Here is a 20,111-nt window from a genome sequence, read left to right on the forward strand (position 1 = left end):
CTGAACTGAGTTGTCCTTGAATAAATGACTCCCAAGGGCAAGTCTAGGTATCTTATTGCAATCTGCTGGCCAGTCAAACACGTGTGAAGTATTAGGAAGCTTGTAAAATGTAACTCATTAAGGAAAAAAAAAACGTTTTCCACGAGATAAATGGATCTCTAAAATATTTGCTAATAGAATAACTAGGAAAATAATCTTGTAAAATGCATATGTAAAATGTTACATGCGGTTGCTTACCAGCAAACATGCTTTCAGTGACATGCAGTACAAGGTCTCCAAATATAGATGTTTTTGAAAGGAAAAAATTATCAAGTGTTTGAATAAAAACTAGCTAGATTTGACTTCCAGAAATAATCCAGTCTGAGTAAAATGGTGCCACAAATGTGTGTGAGAAAAAGTTTTTCTCAAAACAAATTTTGAATCAAATTCGTGAATGGTAGCTGAGTTTCAAATACATATATTTCTTTTTAAAACATGTTATTCAAATGCTCATTAGAAAAGTTTGTAGACCTCTGGTTGACTTTGCTAAAGCCTGAGCTGTCCACACAGCTTTTCTTGTGGTTCCTGAAAGTCATGTATGATTCTTTCTCCAGCTTCTTCTTCCTTCTGATCTCTCAGTGATGGTTTGTAATTGAGCAGTCAGCAATGCTGACAATGGATTGGGTACCTGAATCTCAAAATGCTTTCTGCCAGGGCTCCAGATAAGATTATTAGATTGTTGTATAGATTATCCCTCATCTAACACTTGAGCTGGAAACAACTAGGCCTGAATTTACTTGATTATCAACATTGTAAAGGATGGAATATGCAAGCTCCAGAGGATAATCTAGACACGCTTCAAGATGTAGAAAGTAGAGCTTTTAGATGTAAAAATGGGGCTCTAAGGTTTGGTGATCATCGCAACAGGTTTTCCGAGGTAAAAACAAGTAAGTGCAAGCCTTTTCCGTGGTCTGGTTTATACCTTTGGTGTTTTGATTCTAGAGAATATAATCTTCAGCTTCAATTCACTCCCCACATGGGATTTTAGCTGATTTTCTCCCCTTCACATTGCCTAATCCTCTTGTCCTACCAGAGAAAAATCCTTTTAAAACACCGGCACACAGCCAATGCACATCTTAGTACTGTTTTGGAGCTTCCAGTCAGCTGTGTAGGGTGACTTTGTATCCTGGGAAAACTGTAATGCCTTGCCATGAACACTGTTTCCACAACCTGTAGAACAAGGCAGTTGGATGTGGGGTGGAGACATAATTGGAAAGATTTTTTGCTACATGGTGGGCTGAATTCCAGTGAAGGACTACCATAGCAATAAGGTAATGATGGAAGAACTTCAAGTCAAACACTAAATACTTTAATGCAAAATGTTAGGTACCAAATGTTTGCTTGCTGGGAGGGTATATTTAATGCTACACAAACAGTTTGTGAAAAGGTATGTGCTGCCTAAGGAAGAAAAGTGCAATTAAAACCTCATTAAAACTGTTCTAAAGGGAAGTGCTTTGAAAAACTGACTGTCTAAGAGGTTCAGAATAACTAATTTCTTTCCTTTTGAACCTAGAGTACAGAATCTGAGAATGAGAATATAGTCTAAATACTGTTATTCACACAGATGTGAATGAAATCTTATGCTTTGCATATTCCTGCTGCAAGCAGACATGGAAGTGTTCCACTTGTGCTCGGAGATCTGAAGTCAGTGAGCGCAGTGTTGAGGCAAGCTGCAAACCCTGAAGCAAGGGAGTGTATATTAACTCAGCTCTGACAAGCTCTGTTCAACCCAGCTCATGAGTTTGGGGGCTCCACTGGATGATCATCTATAACTCATAGTGTTGCAGTCAGGAAACTTCTGATGGGCCAAAGCTGAAGGAGGAAAGCCAAATCAATTTCTTTCCCATTTCCTCTAGGTATAATAGATGTTTGACTATCTGGTAACATCTCCTTGTAGTTGGCTTTAAAAAAATATGTTATATATTTATTTATACTGGAAGAGAACCTTTCTTCCTGTAAGATAGAGAACCTCCTGCTGCAGTATTCTGCAGGATTTTACAAGGGTTCATAACTCATCATATATGTATAATAAGGGTAGTTCTGACAGGCATGGACTCAAGTAGGTTGTATTCTTGTTCTTGTCTGGACATTCACAATTAAACTTTTCTTAGGGTTTGGCAGACACAGCCAATTTAGAACATTTCAGATCACAATAAAATTGGAACAGGCATAAAATCCTCCTTAACTGGTGTGTCCCTGTTACTGCAAAAGGCCTGATTTCTGAAATGTCAGTGAATTCACTGTCTCATCACACTTCTGGTTAGGAGACAAGCAGACAGCACCTTCTATAAAAATAAATATTTTAATAGTATTTGGTTCTTTGGCTTGCATGTGGAGTTATGCTTTTAAAATGAAAGCCAGAGAGCAAGACAAAAATTGACTTGTTTTTAGAAACAGTAGCTGTTTATGGACCAGGATGATTGTATGCTCTTCCAAGAAATATAGCAGACAGGGCTGGTCATTTTGGCAGCACTTTGAACTCTGCAGTTCATATATTTATATCTCAGTTTCAAGCATAATCTTGATTGGGAACATACTACAGCCCAACTTTTCAAGCATGATGAATAATTTTGCATTGTCATGTTCTGTTAGAGACATTTTATAAGGTTCCGTATTTGCTAGTGCTCTGCAAAACAATTCTTTCCAAATGGGCAAAAAATTGACGCATCCAAAATCAATCATTTTTGAACAATCTTTCTTTCAATGTTATTTGATAAAAATCCTTCTCAACAGTTAGTGATTAGAACTTCTAAGAAAATTAAGGGTCTGGAATATGGTTATCAACAAGAATGCTCAATTGCTGAATACTTTTTACATGTGTTAAATATAGTACACAGATGCAATGCTGTAACCCAGCCTAATTAAGAGAGTGTTTGGGTCCTATCTGTTCCACACCATCTTTTTGAGAAGATATGGGGATGTGTTGCCAAAACACAAAATGCTGCTCCTTTCCCCCCCCAAATATCATTAGAGAGAAATTTAAATTATTGAATTTTTCTTGAGAAATCAGCATTAAAACCAGTGTTGCTTTCCTCATAATGTGAGTTTAATTAAGGGAAGTAACAGCACCAGCACATATTCCATGGGCTTCAGACATGATAGCAATGGACATTGTGAACTGGGATTTAAAAAAGAATGTGTCTACTGTGATTACTTCATGTTGCTTTTACACAATTTCTACAAAACACTAGGCAGATTTAAAATACTTGTTTTGAATAGCAGAAAATAACTTAGCTGTTACTCAAACTCTTTCAATGACTTAAAAATAAGCTTAAAAAATGAACAATGGTAAAATGTTCTATTCAGGGGTGGCATACACATAAGCTTGGGAAAAGTTACTATTACCTATCATTCTTGCTGTAAACTGCATGAATGTGTACAGTGCTCACAGCTTGAATGTACAAAAGAATGTACTATGCAGAACAGGTGATGATCAGTGCAATTTAAGCACTTCAGGGACCATCTGGGCTTTCAGTTATTTTAAGATGGAGAAAAACCAGCTTGACATGTTTACTGTGAAACTGCAAATACCAGCGCTGTACAATATTTTGCAGTATTTTGTTTAGTGTCTTCTAGCAAAAGAATGCTTACAAATCTTAGAAGTGTAGCACTAGAAAGGGACCTTTTTATCCAGCTTGTCTTCTTTCAGTGAGAGCGTTAATGACAGTTGTTTTGTCCTTTATTGTCTAAGCAGTGACACAACTTCCTTGGACACTAATGAGAGACACAGAAACACTGTGAATGAGACATTTATTTTTCAGACTCCATCTGAAATCTCTTCAGCAGCCGAAGTTTGTTTCTCTTCTTCCTCTTCCCTGTGAAACTGGAGAAAATTTTATTGCTGTAGCACTTTTACCTGCTTTCATATTATAGAACTGTTGTCAGACCCCTCTTCTCTAGACTAACCCTGCTGAATTTGTGCAGCATTTCCTTTTAGTTTACATTTTTAAACCTTTGACTCCTAATGTTCTCATCAGGATTTGGTAATTTGCTTTTGTCTGCCTTAGGCAGACAGCCCAAACTACAGTCAGGGTTCTAGCTAGGCTCTCACTAGGATGATGAAAAGCAGAGCAAGTTTCTCCATTTCAGATTTACAATATTCCTGTTTATACAGTTTAGACTAAGCTGGCTCTTATTCAGGTTTAATCTTAACAACCAGAATTTTCCCTGGTATAATCTGATAGTTTGTTTCCCTTTGTATTTAAGCTCTTTATTTCTCTTTACTATGGACAGTGCTTTGCTCTGGTCCTAATTGAATTTATCTTACTGTCTTTAAATAATTTTTCTGGTTTACCAGGGTTATTATGAATCTTAGTGTTTTCCTTCAGTATGCTTTTAAATTATCCCAGTATATTGTGATGTGTGAATTTTCTGTTTTATTTAATTACTCAATTTATAGATATTTTGGCTCAAATAGTTAAAAAAAGTGATCATAGGGCAGACTTCTGAAAGATCTCAAAGTCTCCCAGTCTGAAAGATCATAAACTGCTAATTTTTGAGATTATTTCACTGGCCAAATGTTTCCAGTTTATTGTAATGTCAGTGTCAAATGCCTCACTAAATCTGAGAGGTGACACATCTTTTGCTTAACCTTGTTCACTAAGCCAGCTAGAAGGAAATTCACTTGCTCTAATGAAATGTTTTGTTCACATCATGAAGAAGATTATTTTATTTATTTATCACTATTCTCAGAATGCTGCAAATCTTCCAGGAGCTTCCCAATACCTCATTCAGCTGGGTGATCTCTGATTCTCAGGTACTTCTTTACACTTTTAAAAATAGGTTTGCTTTTCTCCCTCTGCTTTTGCCATCTCAGTCATACTTTTCACTCCATATCAGGATCAGTTTCTGATCTCAAAACACAAATGTAGGTACTGTGTTTCTGGGGGAGCTCCTTCCAGCTGTGATTTTATTCATCTTGTAGGCTCACTGCATTTCACTGCTGTCACTCTCTGCACGCATGCATGTATTCAGGCACTCCCAGAAGTCTTTGTATGAAAGAAATGAGTTCAGAAAAAGCAGGCTAGAGCCCACAGAACCATAGAGATTTTTCAAAACCTATCTCACAATATCACTGTTAGGATTAAAATATACATAAAGGAATGTTTTCAAAGATGGAAGTTAATTTGTATGCTGTAAAATGGGTGTGGTACTTGCCAAGGTTCCACGTTATACATAGATGTACATGAAAAATACTGAACATTGGATAATTATTTTCTTTATTTCCACATCCTAAACCTATGAAGGAAATTAACAGAAGTGTCTCAGAAAAGTGGGAGTTATTGCTGTGACTACCAGATAGGCAGTGCTCTTTCTCTGAGTTAGGGCTTGGAGACAATATTGAAAGCTGTTAGTATAGGAAAGCCATAGTCCCAGCCTGAATTCTGGAAGGGTTTTTTGCTATTAAGCAAAACTCAGCCAGTTTGTATAAATTAGTTTGGAATGGCAAACATACCCCATAATCCCCACAAAATTGTCCTGTTCTGTAATGGAGGGGTAGGGAGAGGGCAAGGGCACAGACGTGCCTGTATTTTTATTAGTTATCACACATCGTATATGCATTTACTTTAATTGTAAGTTACAAGGCAATGGGTAAATTAAAATGTTTTTAGTGAAATGTATGTTACAGGAAATATCCAATTGAATGAGATGGTGGAAAATGGTAGCTAAATAATAAAGCATGAATTATGCAAGTTATAAAAGCTATCATTGCTCCATAATTTTCAGTTTAACAACGGATCAACACTGTTGCATGGGTGGTTATTTGCTAATTTTTATTAAGGAATTGAAACAATAGTGCCTGCACTGTTAGAGCCTGGGTGTTGTCACTGGACATGTGCAAGCAAATAAAGTGAGAGCAAAAGCATAAAAGAACTCCATTCAGTATATTTTAGCCTGCTGCAATTGTTTGGAGAAATTGATTAGATCACATGTAAGTCCTCGGGGTTTGTCAGGGCAAAAGTGTTAAGTGTATGGCACTGGTACATAAAGCTCATCTCAGAATTCCTTGCAAGGACACTACAAAGTAGAGCTCCTGCATGGGAACTTAGGGAAGGACTGCACTGGATGGCAACCCTGGCTGAATGGTGTCAAAGTGCTGTTCCTGAGGTTTTTCTGTGTACTGATAAAGTTCAGCTTAGTGATGAGCTGGAATTCAGGAGCTTTTCTTTAATATGCTCAAATTATAAAGAGTGCTGTTATGTTAGAATGGTGAGAATGTGTGCCCTTGATGAGCTCTGATGATAACGCTGTGGTTTGAATTTTGCAGGTGAAACATGTTGGTTTATAAGGGAATGGAGCAGACCTTTATCCATGTGGGGTTTTTTTTCTGAGATATTTCTGGGAACTGCATCACTTTTGATGGGATCTTTGTTGGAGGCTGAGGTTAGGGAAAATACTCTTTGAGCAGGTTTTATTTTGAGGTAAATCTAAATGACTAATTAGTCATCAATTAACCACTTAGAGGAAGACAGCTAGAAGTTGTCAATACTCTCTTCTGAACTGGACTCTGCATCTCATATTTTTGAAAATTCTCATAATCAAATATCAAACCCTCAGTGCAGGCTGCCCAGCTTCCATGGGATCAGTTGAACTGTAGCCACGTACAGCAGCTGAGACTTTCTCTCATGGAGCTGTAACAACACAAGTATCAACACTAAGATGAAATTGGCATGTTGGGTTTTCTTTCTGGGAGCTACAGTTTATCTGGGAATTGAGTTCTAGCACTGAAGAGAAGAAAAAGTCTTTTAAACATTAAAATAATTTATGAACATTAAATAGCAACTAAAGCAAAGTTAAAAGTGGATAATCATGCCTTTCACTAGTAGTTCAGATACACTGTGTCGTTATTTTTCTTTCAGAAAGAAGTCAAAAGGATTGAATTAATGAAAGTAAGATAATTATTTAAATTGTAAATACTGATTTCTACATCAAAGACCCCATTTCTGCTTTTAGTAGTGAGTAGAGAATGTTTTGAGGATTGAATATCTTTTTCCTAAGCTTCTGTATTTTCAACTCCAGCGCCAAAACTGATTCCACTTGCCCAATATGTGGTCTTTCATCACACTGATAACTTTGAGAAAAGTCTTTCCAACATTTCAGAAAGTCTTTAATAGAATAAAAGCCTACAGTTGCAATAACTGTTTTTTCTGACCCATGGGGGTTTGTGTGTCTGATATCTAAGGAGCAAACATCTTTTTATGTGTTGAAAGGGAAGAATGACACATTCAAGCTGTGATACATTTTATTGCCTGAGACTTCATCATGTGCATTAGGCCTTGAAATTAAAATTTCTTGTTAACTGAATGTGCTTCTACTAAGATTTGCCTCGATAAAAGCAAGAGTCGTAATGAAGACAAAACGCCTTTGTTTGTTTGCTTTGTTTTAGTAACATTGAGAGTTACAAGTTGAATATGTTTATTTTTTCCAGTTAAGTCAAAAGCTGCTGTTTAATAAAACATTGGCATGGCTTTAGTGATAGTAGATCAACATGATAATTAATTTCCCCATGTTCTCTAAGGGACCTCCTTCACGTTGGAGATGTGGGACAGAAAGCCTTGTATATGCATCCTTTATGGCTTCTAAATTCCTACTGGAACTTCATGTCTTCAGCTTCACAGCATGACTTTCTTCCTTGTAAGAATATGGAGAGTGAGACCTGAAAAGTTCTGGTGCTGTTTTTTTACAGTATCTGTGTCTGAATCAGCCAAATTCTCAAGAGTCCTTTCATTAATTTTAATTATATGCTATCCGTGTGTTATAAGGCCTGATTTGATGGCCTGGGACTATAAAAGGACTTCAAAAATTCTTAATGATATCATAGTAAAAGCTGTTACTTTTATGAACATTTGAGTTGTTCATTCATTTTTCATGACTATGAATATATCTATCCCTAAATGAATACTGGTGCCACATGTCCTCTAAGGTATTTGATGAATTCAACAAAAGCCTTGTGGGACAATGTTTTTCAATCAAGAATTGCTTTTGATTTTTATATGTGCCTGGGATGCAGAAGGTAAGAAAAAGGAGACATTCATAAAAAGTGATATAAAATTTTCCATCTTGCAGCAAATTGTCTACAAATTTTCCATTAATGCAAAGTAACTTTTTCCTTTTGCTGTAGTTTTGAGTTGCTTTAAACCACAAATAGCAGCTTAAAAAGGAAAGACATTGTCTCAGAGAAGACCATATTGAGCACATTTAGCTAAATAGATAAACTCTCTATCTCTTGTGATTTGATGGAACATCAAAATTTTCTGTTACCACCCTTTCTTTTTTTATTATTTCTAGACTTAGGCACACACATACTTGCACAACATGTATGTAAATATATATATATATATATATATATATATATAAAACAGCAGTGACAACTGTGGCATGTGTTTGAGACACACATATGAAATTATTACTCTTAATCATAAAATCAAATGGGGGAGAATGTCCAAAAAAGGTGTTAGTAGCTAATACAGAGAGGAAACAGTGTATGTGCAACAGTCCCCATAGTAATAAAATAGAAGTTCCCTACTTTAAATTAGTCTAACAAGGCTAGATAATTTCCTTACTTACATCTCGCTAAAAATGTATTCAGAATGATGCCTGTAGAATAATAACATTTAAGAACTCTTTGGTGAATTTTTTGGTTGAAAAATTGGGAAGTTGGAGAGATGTACTATGTAACTAGTGAAAAAAAATAAATTTTGCTAGCTCAGTTGACATTAAAACCTGGAATGAAACTGTACATGATTTAGAAAGATACCTTATGGAATCACTCTATTTTTTAATATACTAAAGTCATTATGAATTGTAAATTTCCAGGAAGTTCCTGGTGCCATGCAGCTGTTGATACTTGAAATAGTTGTAGTGGAACCTGGGTATTTCCATTCCCCTGCTTTTGGAGCATGTGCTTACAAGTAACTATTAACAAATTTCATAGTACAGTGTCAGAGTTGCCATGTAGGGAGAGAGCTTCATGCTGCTTCTGCTGTGACTAGAGCCTGAGTGGAGTAATAAAGCTGCTTTTCTCTGTTTCATCTGGCTCTGATACCCCATGGTTAAGGGTCAGGACCCTTAATCAATTCTCTGGGAGTCCTGCATGTCTGATTTCATGCTGCTCTGAGCCCTTCCATAGAGAATTCTTGCAATCTCTTGCCTGCTTCTATGACCATCAAGCATTTCTGTTGGCACCCCGCAAAACAAAGTCAGGAGAACTGAAAACAAATCAGGTAAATTTTGGTGCATTTCAGGTAATCGGTGTTGTACGTCAGTAGACATTTTGTAGGCACACAGCAAAATCCAGTCTGAAGAGCTGTAAGACAATGCAGTTTATTTTAGCAACTCATCAAGAACAAAATGACAATCTTAGAAAAAGATATGGCAAAAAATGAAAATATGCCTATTACTATTACTCATACATGGGGAAAAGCCCAAAAATTCATGATAGTTTGACTCCAAATTTAGAAAAAAAATATTTCCAAAGAAGCTTGGAAGACTGATGGTGTATGGGAAAACTCAAAAAAAAAAAAAAAAAAAAAAGGAGAAATGCCAAATGCAGACTCATCAATAGCTTACAAGGTTATACCTTGTACTGTATCAGATATTTCTGATATATTGAACTCTTTCTCACATCTAGTTATATGAAGGACAATCCACTTTGTGATGGTGACCTTTGACCCTCATGTCCCTGCCTGGACAGGCATCACAGTCTGTAGTTGTGATTTCAAACTGTTTCCAGTTCCTTTCTAGTCTTCGCAGGAGTTCCATAATTTTCTGCAACATAGCATAGCAGTGGTCGGTGCCAAAGCAGTTGTACAACAAAGTTGTTGAGCAGTGTTGGGCAAGTCACAAGTTTGTAAATTTGGGTAAATTGCAGGTAAATTGCAGGTCTGTCAAAAAAATAGATTACACAGGTGGAATTTGTGGAAGCAGCACTGATGTGGAATCAGATTATAGCAGAAGTACTTGACTGCCAAGAGCTGTGGGATGTTGTGTGTTGAATGCACGTGAAATTCCTGGTCATATTCCTGGTCAGGTTCTTTTGAAGATCTTGATCTATAAAGACAAGAACTTTATTACTGCTTGTCCCCTTGGTGTAAATGCATAACTAAAAGCACTGAGTCATTCTGGCTACAGATCATGGTGCTCTTATCCTGGCTCACTCCTCCACATCTTTGCTACTATTCATGCCAATTTCCTACACACAGTGTGTAGGCTCCCATCCTTAATGTGCTCTTCTGAAAGCATCCTGGCTTTTTCCAATCAAATATTAATTTAATTTATCCTACATGGTTTTAAAAGTTATTTTCTAGTCTAATATTATTCAGGAAATTTTCCTGTGACACAGTGTGCAACATTCATTGTGGTGTAACAAACACAGCATAAGGCTAGTGCCTGAGGTCTTAGAGAAAATTTATTAAGGTTCATATAGAATGTTACAACAAGAATAAATGTTTCAGATAAAATCCCAAGGACAAGGCAAACAACATTTTAATAGGAAAACAGGTTTCCATCTAAGTTCTACAGGGAAACCTCACATTTGAAAGCTGTTATTACCAAACAAAACGTGTATTAGCTTGCTATCTAGTCATACATTACAGGTCTATTTGCTTTTCTTTGCACAGGCATTGTGTGAGAACTGAGGTGATGAAATCTATCTGGATTCTAATTTAGTAAGGTCAGCCTTATCAAAGGTTTGGTACCTCTGTCAGGTTACCTGGGTTCTGTGGCTTGCCTCTGTTTGTAGAGTGGGAGTAATGCTACCAGGTGGCAGCACATGCTGTGAAAGGCCAGAGAAGCTGATGCTGAGTCTGCTCTGGGTCCCACCCCTGCACAGTCCTGGCTGCTGCCGTGACTGGGAGTGCTGCTCTGCATTAGAACATTATCTGCTTTTCATTGTGATGTTGTTCTGTGAATAGCCCTGGCATCCTTTGACTGTGCATCAGGCTGCTCACATGCCTCACCAAGACAGAGCACTGAAATTCCTTAGAGAGAAGCTTTCATTCCCTCTGCCAGCACCATCCAGAGGCAGAAAAAAGTTATTCTGAAAAATGAGTGAGGCTTTTCTTTGCAAAATTTTGCATAAATTCCCCTCAGCAGAAACATCTTTCCAAAACGAAGAGATTTTAAACATTCGCTCTGATATTGTTTCAGCAGTTAATGAGATCTGAAGTTTTAATGAGTCTGAACTCAAATTGATACTGTCCCCTTTAGAAGTATAAAGAAAAACAAGGTCATGAATAAAAGAGATTATTAAGGAATTGTTTTAGATGATTATCTGTTTAAAGATATTCTATCCTCATTGTTTTGGATATGACTCGCTTTTCCCTCTCCTTCATTTCTGGCTGAATAATATTAAGTCTGAAGGTCTTATAAAGTGAATAAAAAACCAAGTTTAGTTAAACTGATAATGCCACAATTCCACTGTCTCAGGTATACAGCTGCCTTACAGCCTTAAGGTAGGATGTAAGTCAGGAAACTTTACATATTCCAGGCTTGCTTATATGTATTAAATACCAGGAAAACGGCTTCTCCCTTTACCTTCCCACCAAACAACTTATGCAGGATTGAATTCACTAGTTTGTTCTAGCCACCTCTATGTGAAACTGAATGGATATATTGGTTTATTATTTAAGATAACATCTTAGAGAAGTTACTCCACTGACATTAGTGGTTATCTGCCTAGCTGGTCACCTCAATGCATATATTCCATATTCACTTTTACACAAGCAAGATTAAAATCAACCAACACTGTCATCCTGCTTATAACTTTAAGAAAATCTTCTCATCATTTGAAACTAAAGGGAAAATTATATTTTGGCAGAATAATCATCAGGGTAGAATTAGTGCAGATTGAAACACGTCTAGGAAAATTAAGTAAATCCACCTGACAAACAGATTAATCTTTCTCAAAAATAGCATTGCATTTGCTAGTATATTGTGAAAGAAATCAGGAAACCCATGGTAAACCAGGACCTTTTTCTCCTTTGGAAAAATTTTCTTGTAGAACAGGATGTTTTGTATGGCCTACTAGAGACAAAAAAATTCAAAATACTTATGAAAATAGTTCTGCATGTCACATATGCAAGCTTTCACATACCATGTGTTTCTGTGTGTACCCTCAGAGTTCATGTCACAGTTACACAAAGCAATAAAAATGGAAAGGAGACTGGGATAATACTGTGATGCTCAATGGTAGGCTGCCTGTAAGTTGATATAAATAGTTCACACACTGTTGTTATTTGCTATTCAGACTGTAATTCATTTTTCATCATAGCCAAAAAGAGAACTCCCTCTTTTCCCCCCAGCCCCCGGAAGATTTTGAAAAGTGAAGAGATGGCCAAGTCTAGAGCAGCTTCCACTCATGTAAGGAATCTCATGCATTATCAGTGGATATCACTGCCACTTCAGAACTGAATATTTATGTGAAATAACTACTTTGAATGGGGGAGTAAACTATGTCCATTTAAAAATGCCATGGTGGGCAAGGGGACCAAGCAGTTTTGGTGATATGATTTCTCTGAACACAGCACATGAAAGAAAAAAACACCACAACTCCACAGAAGTGCCTTTATGAGAAGGCCTGGTGCAGTGGTCAGTTTTCATTTACTAATAGACCATGTGGATTAGAACAGAAAATTCAAATAAAACAAAATACTGTGGATCAAAACACTTAATTTTGTACTTTTATGATTTTTTAAAATTATGACAGATTTCTTTCATGGGGTCCAATTAATACCTTTTGTAATGAAATATGAGTGACAAGCCTGAAGCATGCGAATTTTCTCTCTGTCTTCCTGCCCTTCATTTATTTTCCTCAAGTGCCCACGAAGACTTAAGGGAGAATTCTTAGATCTGATATTAGGGCTTCAGTGCAGTGGAAACTGGGTGCTTTCTATGGGTGTGTTTTGCATGACAGATCTTGGCAGTTTGACTGAGTTTACCAGTTTCACTTTAAATGTGTGGGTCATGAAGATACCCTTCCTTGCTGTATCTCTGGAGGCTGTGTGCTACAAACTCTGAGAGCTGCACTTGATTACTGGATTTTTCTCTTCAGAACACTCTGAATTATACTTGTTAACAGCTTATTCATGTAGGCTTCATTTCCACATTCTAGGAAATACAGTTTGCGAGCCATGAAACAGATCAGCCTGTAGCCTTTTCCTTCTTGATGCTTCCATTACTTTGGATGATGATGTGTGGTTTGTGGTTTTCCCCCTCATTTTACTCTGCCATGAGATGTTGCGAGGAAGAAAAACCAAGCTCATGTTCTTCAGTTTCCTGAATTTTCCCTTTATTTCAGGACTTATATGTGAATGGTAATGCTGAGTATATGCATAGAGGGATAGCAGCTATGTCTTACAAACAAAATTCTCCTGGAGGTGCAAGTTTTCTGTTGCTTGGACTCCTTTCAGGTGCTTGAGGACATCCCTTCCCCTGTTTTCTGAGTGGCTATGCCACTATGGTGAAATAAATCCAGCCCCAAAGAGGATTTACACCTTCATCTCAATATCTCTGTACCTGACCCTGTTTGTGAGAATTTAGTTTTGAGGTCTAATAGGAAGGTTGTGCTACCTGATGTAGAAGCTGAGCAGTGTTGACACAGACTGAGATTTTTTGATGTGAAAATAAAAGCATTCACTTACAGAAGAAGACCTGTAGTTTCTTCAGTTTTATGAGCTTGACAGTAGAAACTATATTTTGTCTTCTTCCTGTCCTTCCTTCATACACACTGTGGTTTTATCTCTCTCAGAGATCTTGTCCCAGCTGTAACAAAGGAAAAGAGCTCCTATTGCATAAACTACCAGCATTTATTAATACAGGATGAAAAAAGTCTTATTAAGCTAAGGAAAGAGACCATATTAAGAAGAAATTCGGAAAGATTTGAAGGTGGATCCTTTAAACCTACTGTTGTAATCTGAAGAAGAGACGGATGGGTAATATTCACCTTCTAAATCCACAGTTCATTTGCACTTAGGCCGAGCCTGATTTCTCTCCAGCTGTCCCCGAGTGTGTTTGTCCATCCCTGAAGGGGAATGGGCGAGGAAAGCTTTCCCGTGTGTGTGGGACAAGGCCGCGCGGTGCCAGGTCCGGCCCGGAGCGCTGCCGGGGAGCTGCTGTGGGCCGGAGCCGGAGCTCCTCCTCAGCAGGTGGCGCTCTTGAGCTGACCAGCTTGGCACAGCGGCTTCCTCGCCACATCCCTCCCTCCCCCTCGGTTTTTAATGAATTATTTTCTTCTAATATCGTGGTGATGTCTTCCGCATGTGTCTCAAACTGCAAGTCATGGCAGGGTGGTGTTGTACCACTTTAAATGCAGAGGGCAGCAAAAACCCTGTACAACGAGGAACAAGGTTTTGCACTTAGTTCCTGCTGAAAGTCCATTTCTTTCTGCAACCACGATAAAACCTGTTCTGATTCTGAGTAGCGCCTACTTGTACCATGTTTTTAAAGACTAATTTTATTCCTTGGTTGCAAGAAATTGCGTGCATATTGACAAAATATACAATGGCACAGCAAACGGCTTATGGACAGAATTTAGGATGGTTCAGTCCTCCCAGCATCCTGACCTGTGCACCAGATGCATCAGATTGAAATCCTGTGGCAGGGATCTTTATAAAAGCTGGCTCCAGCCTTGTCGGGAATTACCTACCAAGCATCCAGCTGGCATTACCAGTGTCATCCTGCAGAAGTATTAATGTATGAAATACCTTTAAGAATAGGAATATTATGGTTACTGCAGCTGCACTTTTTAACTTCCCTGCACCTGTCAAACCAGTTTCCAGTGGCTGAATGCTCACATTTCACCCCTGCTGTTTCCCAAGCTATGAGATCTTAGGATTGTCATTGATGTAAAACTGAACATAATGAAGGTCTAATCTGCTAAAGTTGATTTGTATTACAGAAGGGTTTGTGTTTAAAGGAGATAACAATTCCTGATTCATTCTTGTATAGCTGCTGTCTGAATTACATTCTTCCATTTAAATGTATGCTAATTCAGAGTTGTGTACTTTTTTTTACTTCAAAAGAGCAGCACCAATGACAGAAGATGAATAAGAAGAATCAGGAATAACAACTAAGAATAAATACCCCTGCAAACCCTTTCTCTGTGTAGTTTGTAGGAGATACTCTACATTGATTCAAGAGGAAAAAGAAAGAAGGCAGACTGTGACTTAAAAATGCTTACAACTGGAATGTAGTATCCTTAGCAGGTAAATAATAGCATCCTTCATAGTTCCTCATTTATGTGTTAACGGTTGACAAGTAAAAAATAGATTCAACAACACAATTAAATGTGTCTGTTTAACACACCAAGGGGTTATTTCCAGTCTTTTTTTTAATGTTGATCACACCCAGTCTGGGATAAACTCCTATAAGACAACACACAACAACAACACAGATATGATCAGGTTATTCCTATGCATAATGTGTTCTTTGCCTCAGTTTTTAATAGCACAAGCATTGGTTCTTTGGATACCCAGCCCCCTGAGCTGGAATACAGGGATGGAGAGCAGAATGAAGCCCCATGATCCAGGGGAAATGGTCAGTGTCCTGCTGAACCACTTGGACACACATACAAGTCCATGGGGGCAGCTGAGACCTATCCAAGGGAGCTGGTAGAAATGCTCACTGAGATATTTTCTGCCATTTACCAGCAGTCCTGCCTAACCAGGGAAGCCCCAGTTGGCTGGAAGTCAGGAAAAGTGATGCCCATCTACAAAAAGAGTTGGAAGGAGAACTGAGGGAGCTACAGGCCTGACCTCAGCCTGACCACAGCCTGACCTCAGTGCTGAGGAATATCGTGGAGTAGATTCTCTTGAGTGTCATCACGTGGCATGTGCAGGACACCCAGGGGACCACACCCAGCTAACTTGGTTTTAAGAAAGGCAGGTCCTGCTTGACCATCCTGATCTACAGCAAGGTGACATGTTTAGTGGATAACAGAACAGCTATGGATGTCTGCCTTGACTTCAGTAAGGCTTTTAACACACATTCATTACATTTCCCACAGCATTTTCCTGGACAAAATGGCTATTTGTGGCTTGGATGTGTTCTAATATCCAGACTAAACCTTCTGCTGTGCAATTTGAGGTCACTTCCTCTCATCCTGTCACTTGATACTTTGGAGAAGAAACTGATTCTCACCTTACTACAAATCCCTTTCAAGAAGTTGTAGGGAGCAATATAGTTCCCCCACTGAATCACCTTATCTCCAGGCTAAACACACCCAGCTCCCTCAGCTACTCCTCACAGCTTGTGTGCTCCAGACCTTTAACCAACTTCATCACCATTCTCTGCACTGCTGCAGCACCTCAGTGTTGTTCTTGTAGTGAGGGACCCAAATCTGAGCACTGCACACAAGGTGTGTCCTCATCAGTGCCAAGAACAGGGGGACAGTCACTGTCCTGGTCCTGCTGGCCACACTATTCCTGATGCAGGCCAGGTGCCATTGGCCTTTGTTGTGGCAAGCTGAGGGTCAGTCTCCTACCAGGTATCAAGTGACAAGATGAGAGGAAATGGCCTCAAGTTCCACAAGGGAAGATTTAGATTGGATGATTAAAAAAAAATAAATATTTCTTTATCATAAGAGTAACCAAGTACTAGAACAGGCTGCCCAGGGAAGTGATGGTGTCACCAGCCCCTGAGGTATTTAAAAGACATGGTACTTAAGGACACAGTTTAGTGGTGGATGTGGCAATGCTGGGTTAATGGTTGGACTCAAGGATCTTCACGGGTTTTTTAATGTAAACAATTTTATGGTTCTCTATATTGGGATGTCATAATCATTATTTTTAATGCCATTTTAAAAACTATATTCCTATTCACAATTACATTGAGCAAGAACATTGTATCCTATGTGTTCAGTTTTCTTTACATAGGCAAGTAAGAAGTGAAAAGTGACTAAGGCATGGTCCATGCAATTCTGACTGTGGTCTGTCCTAAGCTGCTTGAAAACCTGGGTGTGGCCATGATACATTAAAAATATATTATGAACAGCTAGAATAACTGTCTGTTTGTTGTAAGGATCTTGATATTTTCTTCAGAAACCATCCAGAAATTAGTGAAAAAGAGTGTGTTTCTTTACTCATCACTTCTGAGACACTAGCAGCTTTCCAGGCAGGTATTCCATCTAACTGGAGATTCAAAGGCATTTTAGAGCAGATGTTTCTGCAACATCTGATATGACTCATCATGGGTGAGATGCTACTAGAATACCAGAATTTATCCTCTCTTAAGACCAATAAGAAATGATCAAACTGCAGAGACAGTGCCCAGAGGTATGAAACATGACATGTTTCAGGGATGTGTCTCCAAACCTTTGTTGCTCAAAGGACATATGATGCCTCTAGACAAAAATGTTTCCCAACACAGCATGGAACAACATCAGCACTCTCATAATGCACAGCTGTGTATCTTGTACCCTGTGGAGCTTAGTCTCTGCTCTGGAGAATTGCTTACATGACATTGCCATCTGGATGCATGCAAATTATTTTGTTCTTTGTTTTATAAAAACATTAGCCTTGCTGCTGAGGGGAGGTCATTCAGGGTGTCTTTACCTACAAGTACATAAACACATCTTCCCTGCCCATACAAGCTTACTGTGTATAGTTGCAAGGACATAAGATTTTTTGTGATGCTGTAGGCATGTAAAGAATGTAGTGGTTTGCTTACTTTATTCTACTTGTGGAGACTGCCATTGCAGCAAGCCTCTTCTAGTTGTCTTTCATTTGTTGCAAACTGCATCTGATATGTGGCAAGCCCAGCTTGCTGGATGTGGGATGAAAATATCTCAAACTGCATGTTTTGATCATCCTGTACTCTTACTTGTCTCCTGCTGACCTTGCAATTGCAAGATACCCTCCTTGTAAGCATAGTGCTTGATTAATCGCAATTCCCCTTCAGTCAGGCTTCCAGCAGAGCAGCTGCCCTGCTAATGCTTCTTCAGGGCTCACGGTTGTATTTGCTCTCTGGTTTTGAGGAGTCCTGAGCAGTTAACACCCTTTTTGTCATCTTTATTTTGGCTGCATGTGAATTTGCAAGCAGCCTGTAAAAAGTATAAATAAAGTGTAATTCAAAACAAATGGTAATGGCCATTTGTTTTGTCATCTGGTTTATTTTTTGGGGAAGGGTGGCTTATTAAATATTCTTTAAAGAAATGTCTTAAATAAAATATTGTGCTAGAATCTGTTTGTATTTGCAGTGCTTCAGGAATTTGGCAGTTTGTGTGTGCATGCTGAGGTGTTTGCCAGCTTCAGAAAAGAAACTGTGTTTTCTTGGAGTTCTTTTTAGAATAAGTGCTCTTAGAAAAAGAGAGGATGAGGAAGAATGTTTCTCAGGTTGCTGTCATGCTTCAGTCATTTTAACCTCTATACTTCATGCACTGTGCATGAAATCTATTTCCCTGCTGCTTCCTCTGGTTCGTAGTACCTAACTAGGCAGGTCTGCTTAAACATTAATGGATTTCAGCCTGGACTCAAATTAAGGTTTAAATTCTTGAAACACTGCCACCAACATGTGACAGATTATGAAGTTGAGATCAGCTATGCTTCTTTATTTAAAAGACATTAAGTAAGAGAGGTAATGGATTTGGGGCACCTACGTGAACTTTTAAGAGGCTGGAACATTGCATATTTCTTGCTATTTTAGTTTTAAGAATACAGAACAAAAGAAATACATACAAAAAGATAGTTGATTTTGTTTTTTAATATCTCACAATTTTCTGGATTATTTCAACAGACTTAGAAATGATGGTGTAAATATATGGTATTAATTTTTACTCCTTGTTCTATGGGAAATAAATAAGCCATCCAAGTGGTTTTCTTCATGCAAGTTCTCTTTAGTAGCACAGCATTTCTGCTCAATACAACCTAGTTCTCACTTCTTTTTGTAGAAACCTGTTAAATTCTGTTTTGGCCAGAAACTATGAAAAAGGAAATCACATAGGCAGAGGTTTAAGTAGGAGAGATTTCTCTGGCAGCCACATGATAAAGCATTTCCTTCATTTCTCCCTGTCCCTGACATATTAACATGTTGATTTTTGTAAAACATGACTGCCAAGAGTATTTTATGATACTGAGGAGAAATTATTGGAGATTAATAAGAGCTTTCAACTTCTGCCCTTTTTATCAGTAATCACCTAAATTACTGTCCCTGATCAGAAAAATTATTTGATCAGTTTATTAGGTATGGATGGCGAGAATTAAAACTCCATATGAGTCTTTCTGTTTTCTCTAAAGTGGTGTGTGGTACAAGAAACACAGATGTCAGGGTGGATAAACAAAAAGGAGCTTTCAAGAAAAAGCTATGGAAAGAGGTTTAAGGAAGTCCTTGGCTGTTTACAGTGGAGATTGGCGAGAAGGGAAGGACTTTCATCTCTCTTCGCCACAGGTAAGAGTGATACTGAAATTCTGTGTGAAGTTGCTGTACTCATGCTCTTCAAAAGAAGGCTGAAAATCTGACAGGGCGAAAAAGAAAAGAAATCACTGTGTGGATGAATTGGAGTCTATTATTCATAGAGAGACAGAAGAGGTCAGCCTGATTAGTGGACCACCAGGCAAGATGTTTCCACCAGTAAACTCCTTTTTTGTATAATTGAGAAAATGATATATTTCCATCTGACCCTAATGGTCAGTGACTTTATATAGCCTATGCTCATTTCAGCCTCCACTGTAATTCAGTAAAGTTACAGTATCAGTGGGCTGAGGCTTGGAGGGAATGATTGCTGCCTTCCTGGTTTGTTTGTGCATGGAAACTGAAGCAAGGTTTCTGTGTCAGTCAGAGGACAACGACAGACACTGTTTATTAGTCTGAAGAAGATACAGGGTCAGCAGACTCTGCCATGCCAGCAGATATGAAAATGTGAAGAACAAGAATGCACACTTACTTAGCATTTTAACACGATAAAATATTTCTTTCTACATTACTGTCTTCTCCAGTGACTACCAACACTGCATAATAAATCACCTAAATTATATCTAGGGAGTCTCACTGTTCTATAACTGCTGCAATAAAGGTGTTTTGTATGCTCTGATTGCTTTCCTCTATGCTCCTTTCCCTTGGAAGACACTGAACCTCTTCCA

Source organism: Cyanistes caeruleus, chromosome 8, assembly GCF_971803275.1.
Source record: "Cyanistes caeruleus chromosome 8, bCyaCae1.hap1.1, whole genome shotgun sequence".
Classification (NCBI taxonomy): domain Eukaryota; kingdom Metazoa; phylum Chordata; class Aves; order Passeriformes; family Paridae; genus Cyanistes; species Cyanistes caeruleus.